The sequence below is a fragment of the Aedes aegypti genome, chromosome 1, assembly GCF_002204515.2.
Source record: "Aedes aegypti strain LVP_AGWG chromosome 1, AaegL5.0 Primary Assembly, whole genome shotgun sequence".
NCBI lineage: Eukaryota > Metazoa > Arthropoda > Insecta > Diptera > Culicidae > Aedes > Aedes aegypti.
In genome coordinates, this window is record NC_035107.1 from 90,671,080 (window position 1) to 90,685,678 (window position 14,599).

The 14,599-nt window shown below is 45.8% G+C and overlaps 1 protein-coding gene and 1 non-coding gene across 6 annotated transcripts in view; one reads left to right on the forward strand and one right to left on the reverse strand.

The window, feature by feature from the left end:
• LOC5574971 (histone deacetylase 4) overlaps positions 1–14,599 on the forward strand; it is a 252,457-nt gene that overhangs the window by 126,442 nt on the left and 111,416 nt on the right. The gene's annotated exons all lie outside the window — the stretch shown is intronic.
• On the reverse strand, positions 11,765–11,838 carry Trnan-guu. Its single transcript has one exon. It is a non-coding gene; the product is annotated as a tRNA-Asn (tRNA).

Here is a 14,599-nt window from a genome sequence, read left to right on the forward strand (position 1 = left end):
TAGTTCGCTCGCATCGACGAACACGTGCAGTTGTATAGTGGCGGGAACCTTACTGTTGGTTGCTCCAAAAAGGCAACGTGGAACTTGGACTTCTATCAACCGCTTCAGTAACTGAATCCAATCTTTCCACATGCAGTGTAACTCTATCGGAATTTCGTCGTCCCATTCTGTTCCGGTTCTCCAGATATGCTGCATTAAAACTTTTCCATGCACAATGAAGTGTGCGATTAATCCACAGGGATCGAACAGTGACATTACTAGTCGTAACACTTGACGTTTGGTTGGTACGACGTTCTGTTCCAGAAAATCCTTCAGGTCATCTTCTATTCTCACATCGAAGGTGAAGACATCTTCGGCAGGTTTCCACACCATACCAAGTACTCACTCAACATGTTCCGAGCTATCTAGATCTAGAGACTTCGACGTTCTCTCTGCTTCACCCAGGCGTCGAAGAACTTCTGACGAATTCGACGAAAAATTCCGGATTTCAAACCCACCAAGCGCGTGCACATACTTGACCTCGTTGACCAGTTGTACTGCCTCCTCCACAGTGTCTACGCTATCAAGGTAATCGTCTACGTAGTGTGCGTTTATGATTGCTTCCGCAGCCTTCGGAAACTGGGACTCAAACTCTCTCGCGTTTTTGTTCTTCACGAACTGAGACGAGCAGGGAGAGCATGTCGCACCAAATGTCGCCACATCCATCACGTAAACTTGCGGGAGATCATCTTGGTGCTCACGGAACAAAAATCTCTGAGACTGCTTATCCTGGGGAATGATCCGAATTTGATGGAACATTTCACGGATGTCCCCACAAATTGCGATTGTTCTCTGCCTGAACCTCAGCAATACAGCGAATAGAGATGTCATCATATCTGGCCCTTTTAGCAGCATGTCGTTTAGAGACAGTCTATGCACCTTTGCCGCAGCGTCCCAGATGAGGCGTATTTTTTCCGGTTTTTTCGGGTTTCTCACAACTCCTAGAGGTAAGTACCATACGCGATCAGAATCGCTGGATGTCAACTCCTCCTGTGTGATTTTGTGCGCGTACCCTTTCGCTTCGTAATCACGAATGAGCAAAATTACTCTACTTCTTAGGGCTTGATCTTTGTCGAGTCGCTTCTCCAACGATAGCAGTCTTCGGAGGGCTAGAGGGTAGCTGTCTGGGAAAACTGGCCGGTCGTATTTCCAAAGCAAACCGGTTTCAAACCTCCCTTCAACTCTACGTGTAGTCTCTTCAAGAATCCGGCGTGCACGACTATCATCAGCGAACTCAATTGGGATTGCCACTGCTGCTTCCTCAACTGCAAAGTACTGCTTCATTAAATCGTGAAGTTCACGATTCCCGAAGCGACGCCCTTCCATATGTACATGCAGTCGTTCGACGGCAGGAGATTCTCCTGCTTGCTTCCCGTAAACGCACCATCCTAGTCTTGTCTTTACGGCCACTGGTTCGTTTGCTTTGCCCTCTCGCACCTTCAGTGAAGTTAGAAGTTGTGCGTGTTCTATGCCGATGATCAACCTGGGAACTGCGTCGACGTAGCTACGCAACGGAAGACCTCTTAGATGGGGATACATTTTCCGCAACTCCTCGTACTCGAACGTTTGACCTTGCAGTTGAAGCTTTTGAACTGTACGCACGTTATTCAGCTGATACTGGCTTTTCAATCCGCTACCAGAGATATTCACTGTGACTCGTTGTGATCCCTTTTCCTCTCTCGAAATGTTTCCCGTCCATCCAAGCCAGAGGGATTCAGCTGGCCCTGCAACGTTTAAATCAGCCGCCAGTTCTGCATCCATGAGCGTTGTTTGGCAACCGTCATCCAAAAAGGCGAATGTTTCTATCTGTTTTCCGTTCACCTCAAGCGTCACGGGTAAGTAGCGGAAAAAGCAGAAGTTCATTGTGGAATGATGATTCTGATGGGAGATATTTTCTACGGGATTTTCCGGTCCTTTAACTCGATTGATTGCAAACTCGGCTACGACCCGCGAATGCAGCAAAGCGTGATGACGCAACCGACAACCGTCGACTCCACATTCCTTCTCTGAGCGACAAGGCCATTTTCTATGCGGTATCAAGCATGTTCTGCATAAACTGTTAGATCGAATCGCTTTCCATCTTCCATCTACATCTAGGGCTCTAAACTGTGGACATTCAGCTACTTCATGTTTTTCGTTTGAGCAGTAGCAACAATACTTCTTCACTCCGTCAGGCCTAATTGAAAATTTGGAAAGGTCTGCAGTATTCTTCGGTGCTGCATGCTCATCTCTGGCCTCTACATGCACAAACAGCTTCTGCTTGTCTCTTCCGGTCTGGCACGACGACTTCGACTGCTGACTTGAAGGATCCACTGGAAGCGTTACGTCCGACGCGGTATTGACTAACTCTGTCATGAACTCCCCAAAAGTGGCTAAGTTGACTTCCACCTGCGATCGTTTGTACCATGACCACTGCATTTTCATCGATGACGGAAGTTTCTCAACCAGTTCGTGAAGCAGCATGGGATTGCGAAGATGATCCATCAGTTGAGCCACGAACATATGATCAACTAAGTTCCGTACAGCCAGTCCAAACGTGATGACCGACTGCAGATTCTCCGTTCTCGGTGGTGGGACGATGCGAAGCCTTCGTAGGAGCGTATGGATAAGAACCTCCGGCCTTCCATATAGCTTGCGTAAAGTTTCCATCACATGAGGCACGGATTGAGGCATTAACAGACGGCTTTTCACTGAATCAAGAGCATGCCCTTTAAGACACTTCTGGAGTCTAGCTAGGTTTTCCGCGTCCGTGAACCCACACGCTGCCGTAGAGTTGTAGAACGAGCTAGCAAATAATGGCCAGTCTTCCGGGTCCCCGGAAAAGCTAGGTAACTCGCGTGGCATTACTTGTCTTGCCGCTAACTGCGCACTACTAGGCACAAGTTGATCCGGTACTCCCATTCGCGATCCATTAAATTGTTGCACACCTTGATCCAACTCGGTTGAATTTGCCCCAAGGAATGGTTCTGCTGCGTTGGTCATTGATGCTCGTTGTTCAAAGCTTGGATGACAAGCGGCTGCAGATGACGATGAAACCGTTGCAAACACATTTGGCACTGTAACACTTGGTGGCACAAACGGAACCGCTGTTTGGACGCCAACGAACGGAGGAACTATCGTACTTCGCGGAACTGGTTGATTGACTGTTATTGTCTGATTATTTAGCACACTTTCACAGTGAGGACCGTACAAGTTTCGAAGTTTACCGGGTTCCAACTGAGGAATATACCCGGAAAAAGTAACCTTTGTTTCGGCAACCGCCGATTTGGTATTGCAGTTTTCAAACATATCGCTAACTTGAGGAATTTGAGAGGAAGCATATGGAGGAAAATGCTGTCCAACCACGCCCATTGTAGCCAAATTAGGCTTTGGTAGTCTACTATTGCCAAGATTGTTCCTAGTATAATTTGCAAAGGTATCGAAAGGCCCTGAATATTGCGATACGCTAGTCTGGGAAGCCTCTACTTGTACTAATTTAGTCGTTTTACCTGTCTGAGGTGTTGACGTCGATGTTGGAGCTGCTCCCTGCAGTCCCGACGTTGATGGTACTGAGCCCGGGATGTGTGCTGTCGAGCCGAAATGTCCCGGCTGTAGAGCCTCTGCTTGTTGTGGGATGACTTTGTTAGTTGACGCACCGATCACTCCTGATGGACCACCATGATCATCGTGGAGCCATTCTTCTACCTTTTTACGGCTGGCCCGACTGCTCAGCTTACTACGCCGGCTTTCGTTGTCGTCTTCAAGAATTAGGTCCAGTTTTTGTTGAAGAAAGGCTTCATCCTCCTCAGCACGTTTTTTCCTAATCGCATCTTCCTCCGCGCGTTGTTTTAGTTGCAAGGCGCGTTGCTCTTCCAATTGTTGGAGAAGGAGCTCTCTCCGAGCTCTGCTACTCGCCGAACTCCTCATCGACCTATTGGCGTGCTGGCTACAAACCTCTCCGACATCGTCCTTCGCACAATGGACGCACCTCCAGGTCCTATCTGGATTGAGGTTTGAATCTGACTCCCCTACACAAGCAGCGTGGAACCAGACGTCGCACATATCGCATCCGACCATCTGTCCGAGCAAGCCTCTCGTCGAGCATTTGCCGCACACCTTTTCGAACTGCATCGTATCAGTTTCGTTGGCTGTTTACTACACAGGACTTCAGTAGCGGCCGTCTACTACACGGCGTATCCAGTACACGGTGTCGTGAGTAATGATCGGTTACCTACTTCGCGGTGTTGACTGATACCAGAAATCTTGAAGTTTGTTTCGGATAGGAGTTAAAGTGGTCGCACGTCTTTTCAGCAGCAAATGCAGCTTCAAGCTGTAATTGTATTAATGCTTGATTATAGTTCAATTCAGTGTTACCTTACATTGGACTTACATTTCGTGTCCTTCCTATGCTACCCCGAAACACTTCGCGAACCGTCCTGAACTAACTGTAGGAATCGCTTATCTAGGTTTAACAAATTTCAGTTTATAATATTTACGTACATTTTTAGGGTATAATGCATGACTTACGAACAGAGGTTTTAATTCGCGAACAAAGCAATTCAGTAGTTCAGCAACTCCGTACTATTACTTTTAGAATCTATAATAAGTTTAAATTAGCTACTAAGTTCCAAATTAGAATAATCAATTTACCTATTTAATTCAAGAAATTACTACTTGTTACTCCAAATAAATGTTCGATAAATTGTGATGGTTTGCACAGCGAAAACTAGCATTCATGCCTATTTGTGAACACAATGACGAATTCTATTTTGACCCCTCCTTCGTTCTCTCAATCAACCTTCGTTCCCTCCCGTACGCGGTCCAATGCCAAATTCATGTCATCCGCATTGACAGGAACGGGTGATACGGAACTCACCACACATCGACTGCCCTGTTGGTTCTTTACAGCAGTGATAGCTGGATTGATCCCTATAAGCCTTCTACTCGAAGAAGACAGTGAGTGCTACTAGAACGCGGGGAATGCGGAGAAGTGCCAAAGCTGATACCATGAGGGAATGGCAACGATAGTGGGGTAGCGCTGAAAACGGTAGATGGTCCCATCGGTTAACTCCATGCCTGTCGATGTGGGATCTAAGGTGGATCTAGTCTGTAGTGGAAGTTCCGAGTCCGACACACTGGCGCACGTTGGACGAGTTCGATATGACTAGCCTATATATCGAACATGATCGCTGGGTCACCTCGTAAATAGCAATTCACCACCTTCTAACACTAATAAAAAAATCAGTCGGGCGATGGGAGCAAGGGACTTGACCAACAGTTGGCTTGACCGGGCCCCGGATCCCGTTTACCGGTTTCCAGTCAGGCCAAGGGGAGGTTGCTTCCCAGGACGTGGCGGGGGTTCAATGCAGGGCTCTGTTGAACTTCTACAAAAACCCACAGGTCCACAAGCACATCTCCGTACAAGCGACCCGTACCGCTTTCAAAGTACTTTAGCCCATCACCAGAAGCGCCAGATAAAAAAAAAGAAACAGAAAGAAAAAGTGGAGAAGAAAAAGGACGGGAGGAAGAAACGTCCGCAGCGGGAGTTGTCGAAATGGGATGCCATGCGGCAAACGACCAAACAACGTACGCAGATATCCTTCGAAAAGCTAAGACGATCCGGACCTAACGGACCTCGGAGAGAAAGTGGTTAGAACGCGGCGCACCCAGGAGGAGATGCTGTTTGAGCTGAAGAGCGACCCACCGATCAAGACCTTGGCCTATTACGAGCTAGTTGCGAAATCTTTAACGAACGAGGCGGTCGGAAGAGAACTTACTCAGGAAGCTTTTGTTGAGTGCAGATATCTGGACGAGTTAACAACCGTGGAAGGTGTGTGAGGAATGCAATGCAGCCTTGGGGAGGAGGCCATGGCAATCCGTCTGAGCAATTCGTATGACGGCACACTGGTGGCCGTACAAACTGGTGGAGAAAGGCAAGATGAGAATTGGCTAGTTGGGTGTGAAGATTGTCGGTTTCGCGGATGACGTGCTGCTCGTAGTCATCGGTGAATCGCTAGAGAAAGTAGAACTACGCTAGAGAAAGCAGAAGACGCCGTGGAAGAGAGGATGCGAGAGAAGCAGCTTGTGATAGCTCCAGACAGAACCACTGCAGACGAAGAGCAACCGCTCCCTGCTGAACAGTACGAATGCGAGACAACAGAGACATGCGAGAAATTCGGAGAAGAATAAGAGCTGACACCATGATGAAATGGCAACAGCAGTGGAATAACCCTGAGAACGGTAGGTGGACCCACCAACTTAATCCATGCATGTCGATGTAGAAATACCTAAACAGGTTTGGATACGCGAGATCGCCGTTAAGCACCGGGCGATGACGTTAACGTGAACAATATTGTTCAAAGAATGTGTGCTGATGAAAAAAAATGGGACGCGGTACACAGGACAATCGCCCAGCTGATGTCTGCGTTGCAATGAAGATGGCGAGCGGAGCAGCGGCATTCATGTAGCGGACAGTACATGGCTTTGATTTGTCGAGGCACCGATGAATCGGAAGTCTCTACAAACCGGAATCGTCGGAACGGCCTTGGCACTCAATAATTCAGTCTGTTAAAGAAAGAAGATATACGAGTCCATCAACCGCCGGGGACTAAATCGAGCGCAACGTAGTGGTAGTATCGGTAATAAGTCGTCGAGCGCCTGCAAACCGGAAGTCAACAACCCCTGACCGATTAACATCGAGTCGTAGTAGGCTAGGTCCACCGCCGGGGTCTAGTTGAGTAGACCATGGAACAGTATCGGCAAATGATCGTCGGGGCTCTTAGGAACCGGGTGTTTCACTACACCAGAATCGCAGAACCGACCTCGGCATTTGTTTTGACAACATCAGTGCTTCAAAGAGATAGAGAATTGTTTTCCTCTCATTTCGGAGAAGAGCATTTTTAGACAGCTCATCGTCGTCTCTTTGCAGCTCTTTGCTCCAAAAGGAGAAATCATGCTCTTATGTTGACGGAGCAATCAATCTCAGTTCACCCCAAGGAAGAGGTGATCGCAGAGCTTCGCAATAAGCAAGAGCTGTCAAATTGAAGATGTGCATTTGGCTAGAGCCAACTTTCTCTGGATAGAGAAGATCGGAAGCCTGTTTTCCGAGAAATCTAATGGCTATGTAAAGCTACGCATCGATGCAGATACAGACGCCAACCCTTGATGTAATGTGAAACGCGTCGTTATGGGAAAATTAAAGACCATTCGACACCTGATATTTGCCTTAGCTCTCTTCACGAAGCATGATCCATCGTCGTGGCCACGATGAAGACGCAGAAACAATTGCCGAGGACCGACAAGTATCTAAACCGGCCAACTTGTGGGAGATGCGAAACGCCTAAAATCAGAAAAATCGTTTAGGCCAGATGGAATGCCGAATTTGGGACTTAAATCAACCATTCAGTCATACCCGGCAATGGTCAGGAAGGTGCTGAATGGAAGATCAAGAAGCTGATGCTGCTGCTAAACCCAGGGAAGCTACTATTAGTTCAAGCCAACATACCTGCTGAATACGCTAGGAAAACTCAAGGAAAGAATCATCATCAACAGCGTTGATTGTCGTCAAAGATGCAGTTTGAGTTTCGCCAAAGCGTATCAATGATTGACGCAGTTTGGGCAGTGCTCGAGAATGTTGAATAGGCGTCGAAGCAGAAAGGGATGAGCAGCTCGATACTGCGGTCACGGTAGACGTGAAAAACACATTGAACAGCGCCAACTGGGAGGCCGTGCTGTCTATCAAGATTCCGGAAAGCTATTACTGAGCGAAGCAGGCTCAGATGAAAATTTCTGACTAGCGCTGATCAGGCTCTGAACATGGTATCCCATAAGGGACCTTGACAACCCTAGCATGGCCTCACTGCTTGCATAGACAACCATGGGCAATAGACAACCGAGGACGACTACTCATCGCGGGTAGATATAGCGGTTTGCAGAGGGAACCCTACAGCATGACAGAAGATAACAACAACAATGCAGTGAATGTGGCGAATTCGTTCGCAAGAACTGGTTTACTGAGGTCACCACCAACGATGACGGCAGTAGAAGAACCAGTAGGAACAGTAGCAAAATGAATAAGAACCGTCACAGCTGTAGCAGTAACAACAGAAGACGCAGAACCACAGAATCCAGAGTGCAGTGAGTTGAACGTAGTTCCACAAAAGCCGAAGGTACTAGTGGTGAATTGCCTTGTGGAGGAACTCCACAATTACGTGGACAACAAGAACAACGTCCATAAGGAGATTAAGCTGTGGATCCGAAAGACTCTCAAATCGGCGATGAAAGAGTTACGATAGTATGATACGATCGGCAGTGGTGAGATCCAAAATAGTGAAGTACGCATTGGGGACGGCTATAGCTGCTCTCGCTGTTACATCCGATATGCGGACCAAAGAGAGGTCAGTGGGGTGGAAAACACATCAGTTTCCATGACTCCAAAGAGAGCCAGAAGCTCGTCGGTAGATGGTAGACCAGGTGGATCCAAGAAGCAGACGCTACAGAATACTAGGGACACCGCTCCAAGAGAGATGCGCAACGCCACTCTACGGGAGAATGAGTGGAGAAAAGTCATTGGCAGAAGGGAGAAAAACAAGTAAAGCGGACGGATGTACAAAAATTGGAGGGACGCCGTACTTGTCAAGGTTAACAATGCTAGGACGTACGCAGCGCTTCTCAAGAGTGTCCTGGAGAAGACCTGGTATTAAGGGATCTGGATGAAAACGTGATCAGAGCCCAGAAATGTGAGATGCTCTTCGAGTTGAAGGAGAATCCTATAATTCACAGTTTGGCTATTCAGGAGCGCATAGCTAAATCGCTGGGTGAAAAGGCAGTAGTACTTGTTTGCAAGGATCTGAACGAAATTACGTTGGAAGAACAGTTGAGTTGTGCACTTAAGTCACAGTGTATCTTGGGCGATGTGCATGATGTGATCCGTTTGAGGAAGGTGTATTAAAGCATACAGACAGCAATGATTCGTCTGTTGGTGGCCATTGCGAACAAGGTATTGGAGGTAGTGTCGATTGGATGGTCGGAATGCCGATTTAGAGTCGCTCCGCGATTGAACAAGCAAGCAGAAACATGTTTCAAGTTCCAAGCTTTGGGCGGGCGCTTGCATTGGGCTGGACAGATCCCAAATGTGCTGGAAATTCCAGTCTGGAATTGTGGAACAACGGGTCATCTTGTGAAATACTGCACACAGAGGCCAAAGTGCATGCTATGCACTCCAGCAGATGGAAACGACCATCAAATGGGTGACCCTGCCTACAAGAGAGCGATAAAAGGCCAATATTGATGGAGATAACTCATTGTCAGATCAGTCTGAACCACTGCGACACCACACAGCAACTGTTGTGGCAGTCAAGTTGACGTTGTATGTAGTTGCCATGCACCTTCAAGGTGGGCAGTGGAGCAGTTCAGCCAGATGATGAACAAGTCGATCGGACGGAAGCCGATACTCATTGCAGGAGACTTCAATGCCTTGGCTGTGGCGTGGGGCAAAAGAGTGACCAACGCAAGAGGATACATTCTGCAGGAAACCTTAGCGAAATTAGATGTACGTTTGTACAATGAAGGCTTTTTCTAGCACATTTCGGCGAAACGGAAGGGAATCCATCATCGACGTTGCATATCGCAGTCCTGCATTGTCAGTGAATATGAACTAGAGAGTTTGTCAGGGGTAAACCAATAGCGACCATTTAGCGATTCGCTACCGCATCGGTCAACGGAACCCTGCGGCAACAATGGGATGGATAACTAGCGAGCGGAAGTGGAAGACGAAAGCCTTTGGCAAGGAACTATTCGTAGAGGCACTTCGTCAAAACGGTCTTAACTAGGATATTGACGCCACCGACCAAAGGATGGTAACGGCTTGTAACGCAACTATGCCGCAAACGAAAAAAGCCTAGGAACCGACGGCGAATGACATGCTTCGCACTATTTGTATCAGAGTCAGAAGGCAAGCTCAGAGAGCAGGAACGGAAATGGAGTGAAGGACGGCTTTTTGTGAAGCTAGAACCGCACTCAAGTGGGAGATCTAGTTTAGTAAATCCAATTGTTACAAGGAACTGCACAGAGAAGCAGATACTAATCCGTGGAGTAATGCGTATCGATTCGTTATTACCAAGATCAAGGGCCCTTCGGCGCCAGCTGAGATGTGCCCAGAAGGTGATCGTGGAGGGTCTCCTCCCGAAACACGATCCAACGTCCTAGCCACCAACACCGTGCGGTGAAGACGCAGAAGCAATCGCAGAGGAACGGCAAGTGTCTAATGACGAGCTTGTAGAAGCGGCGAAATGCTTAAAATCTGAGAAAGCCCCTGGTGCAGATGGATAATCGAACGTGGCACTGAAAGCTGCCATCCTGGCATATCCGGACATGTTCAGGAAGGTGTTGCAGAAGTGTCTTGACGAAGGTAACTTCCAGGAATATGGAAGATCCAGAAGCTGGAACTGCTACAAAAGCCAGGAAAGCCACTCTGAGGTGCAGCCTCGTTTAGGCCTAGCAGGCAGGATACGATCGTAAAACTCCTGGAAAGAATCATCCTCAACAGACTGATGAAGTGTACGGAGAGCGAGCACGGGTTGTCGACGGTAGACGCAATTCGAGCAGTACTCGACTGTTCTGAAAAGGCGTCGAAGCGGAAACGAAGAGGAGATCGATACTACGCCGTGGTCACGATAGATGTGAAAATCGCATTTAACAGCGCCAGCTGGGAGGCCATCGCCGCAGCACTGCCCAGAATGTAGATTTCCGACTACCTGTGCAAGATCCCGAAGAGTTATTTCCAGAGCAGAATCTTGGTGTACGAAACAAATGAAGTGCAAGTCAATCCAAGTGACAGCGGGCGTCCCTCAAGGTTCCATTCTTGGTCCAACTCTTTGGAACGGTATGTACGACGGAGTCTTGACACTGCGGGTACCCAGGAAGGTGAAGAATGTTGGTTTTGCGGATGATGTGTCACTAACGGTGATGGGCGAGACGCTGGAATAGGTGGAGATGTTGGTGATGGAAACAATTGACGCAATTGAGAGCTGGATGAGCGGAGTCAAACTGCAGATAGCTTACCACAAAATAGAGGTGCTGCTAGTCAGTAACTACAAGGCGGTTTAACAGATGGAGGTCAACGTCGGAGGGTATGTGATTGCAGTGAAGGGCGTGTTAAAGCACTTGGGAGTAATGATCGACGATCGGCTGAATTCCAACAGCCACGTTGTTTACGCATGCGAAAAATCCGAGAACGTAAAAGAGACAATTATGTCGAACTAAGGCGGTCCAAGCAGCAATACTAGGCGTCTGCTACCTAACGTCTTGCCATCGATACTGAGGTAGCTATGGAGTTCCTGCTTGGGGCAAGGCACTAGAAACAAAGCGGAATCGTGAAAAGCTGAACAGAGCGTTTCGGCTGATGGCAGTCGTGAGTGCGTATAGAAGCGTTATCGCCAGTATGTCAGTCAGTTAGTTAGTCAGTCAGCCAGTCAGTCAGTCAGTCAGTCAGTCTGCTCAAATGAAAACTAAGCTAAACATTATATTTTCAATCAAATTCTATCAAATCTAATTTATTATTTATTTCTTTTTAATTACAGGTAAGAAACGCTCTCGATTGGATATTGTATGAAACACTGTCAGGTATGAGTTATTTTCAACATTATTCTAAATGAAACCTAGTACTAAAATAGATTTAGGCATAAAAAATCTACAACGGGTTCAACGAAGAAATTCGAAACATTCGTTTTACTCGCAAAAAAGCTTCCGCCCCCGGGTGGGCTCGAACCACCAACCTTTCGGTTAACAGCCGAACGCGCTAGCCAATTGCGCCACGGAGGCTGCTATGTGTGAGTGGGCTCCCAAAGAACTTTTGGCTTTACAACCGACCGGGTAACTGCTGCATTCTATCCAGTTAGACGACGATGTTGATGATGATGATGATTTTGGTCTAACCGATATGAGAAAACCCCCCTTTCGCTCAAACACATACGAAGTGGTTCGGTTATGCAGCTCGTTCTTGCGTCTGGAACGCGTTCTCGCGAGTAATGATCAAAAGCAGTGGAACTCGATGGGAGTAGTAGGCGACGTAAACCAAACTCACTTTTGGCGAGGGTAAATTTTCCAATTTTAGCACTCACTTCGCCACATGTTTTCCCCCTGCTGCGTTGCATACGAGGGGGGTTTCGGGTGGGCACTCTGGTAAATATTTAGAACACGCCCAAGCGTCTGTGGTGTGAGCTGAGAGCATCGGGTCCTGAGCGAGCGCCCACAGGAACGAAAGGGGATTTTCTATTTTTAGCATCGGATATCTGGCAGCCTAAGGTTGCTTGGATGCGGTGCATCTGTCGCTGTGTTGGAAATTCTTGGAAGTGAGGAGTGATTTTTTTCTCCATGTTGTCTAAATTTAAAAACGAACCTCCAGCAAGCGTTGTCGCCCCATCGGCATCAGCTGGTGGCGAAAAGAGAAAAGTTTCTGGTCTGTGAACTTGAAAGCGTGTAGGAAAGGAAACTTGTTTCCTGCTTTAGAATTGCAATAACGTCACTCACGAAAATAGTTTCGCATTTTTTGGGAACTGTGCGGTTGATGGACCCAGTTCTGGCCATATGTTTGATGATTGCATAAATTTTCCATCTATCGCTAGGAACGTTTCGCCCCACATAGTGTGTCATATACAAACGAACACCTGAAAATCCCAATGATTGCTCGCTCTCGGGTGTTTTCGTCGGGCGCAGAGCAAAACAAGCCAAATACCTGTTTACCATCAGATGTTAGAGGTATAGTAAACATTACCAACACTGCTGGCACCCTTCTGCTTTAACCTGCCTTGTAGCATTGCCATACCACCGCCTCGCGCGTTGTCCCTGACCTTCCGCGACAAATTAGCGAACGCGAACTCTCAGGGCGATGACATATTGCAGGAGTAGAGAAGGGATAAAAGGAGAGAAAAGAAAAGAGTCAAAGCTCTCTCAATGCAAACTATATGGAAAACGCGCTTACCTGGTATACTGAAGGAGAAGCGAAGAGGTTCAAAGAGTTCTGTGAAGATCATTTGATGCTTCGACGCGCAAGAACGCTAGTGAACGCTAGAGGAATGTGATATGACTGCGCTCGTTTTGGGCGTGAATGGAGCACGGATCAGAACGTTTGGTAATGCATTAAATCCATAAATAGGAAAATTAATGGTTGATGTATTAACTTTTATAACTTTTATTTTTGTAATTTAATTTTAATCCTTTTCCTTCAATCTAGCATGCTTTGATACCTCTGTAAGTCGATACCTCTCTAACTCGATATTTTCATGAAAAGTTCCAAATGTCCTCCAAACGTAAATAAATTTCATGAATTTGATTTTTATGATTAAATTGATAGTAAAAATAAAGTTTACTGCCAATTTGTGAGTGCTATTTTTTTATTTTTTGCTGAACGGTAAAAAGTGTCACATAGGTAAATGTGGTAAAATTGTATTATTTTTTACGTGAAAATAACTATTCTGAATGTATTTTGTCAAAATTATAAAAAGTTTAAAATTTTCAAAAATATGTGTTCTGTATCTCGATACCTCTTCAACTCGATGGTCCCTTCAATATCGAGTAAGGGAGAGTTAACTGTAATTACAACTGATTTATTAATACACTGTTAATCAGTATTTTTGTTTTTCAAATTATTTCATTGCTTTCTCCAGTTGATCACTACTTCAGAATATCCTTTTTCATTAAATGTGATGGAAGAATTCCTACTTGGTTTTGCTGGCGTAAATGAAAAACTGTTTTCGAACGTAAACAAGAATAGGAGTGAATAATATTGTGCTTGTTCAGCTCTAACCTCTGTTTTAAGTGTCTATGATACTGACATATTACATTACTAACATTTTTCAACAATAAATTAATAATGACTAATTATGATTCGTCAATCGAATATTACTTATTGCTATTTGTTTTGTTTCCTGTATATATTTTCCTAATAATACGAGATAAAAAGATGTCGAAGAATATGAACAGTTGATCATGTGAGCCTGATGTTTGATTTAAACTATCAACAGTTTAAACATTAGCTCTTGTATAATTTTAGGAGTTCTCTTGGCTTTATATGACTCCATTCAGGCGATTTGAAAAACAGATTGTTCACTGTCAGATGGTTTAGCAACCAATAAACTAATATAAATATCTTAATTCGAAAATCAGATGGATTTTCATCGAAAATTCAACTTCAAAGAAAATGCAATATTATTCGTCCCATCCTCCTCACCTATCTAAAATAAATCAATCCAATCCAACGTAAAACAAAACCAAAACAACGCCATAATGGGTTCCAGCCAATTTGATCGGATAAACCTTGAGTATCTGATTTTGCAAAACGCCTCTAAAATAATGAATTCACATAAGAATTCTTGATTACGATGCAATCAAGTGACAATTAAATTTTGTGAAATTTTCAGAAATTCTGTGCAATTCTATGGCTTACATAAAACAAACTTGCTTCGTGTGGATTGCTTTGTCAATGCAGTATAGAAAAAAACGATAAGACATAAGACATTCTCAAACCGTATTACCTAGTACAAACTGAAGTCGAGGATGTAAAAGAGAAGCGTACGCGTTGAAG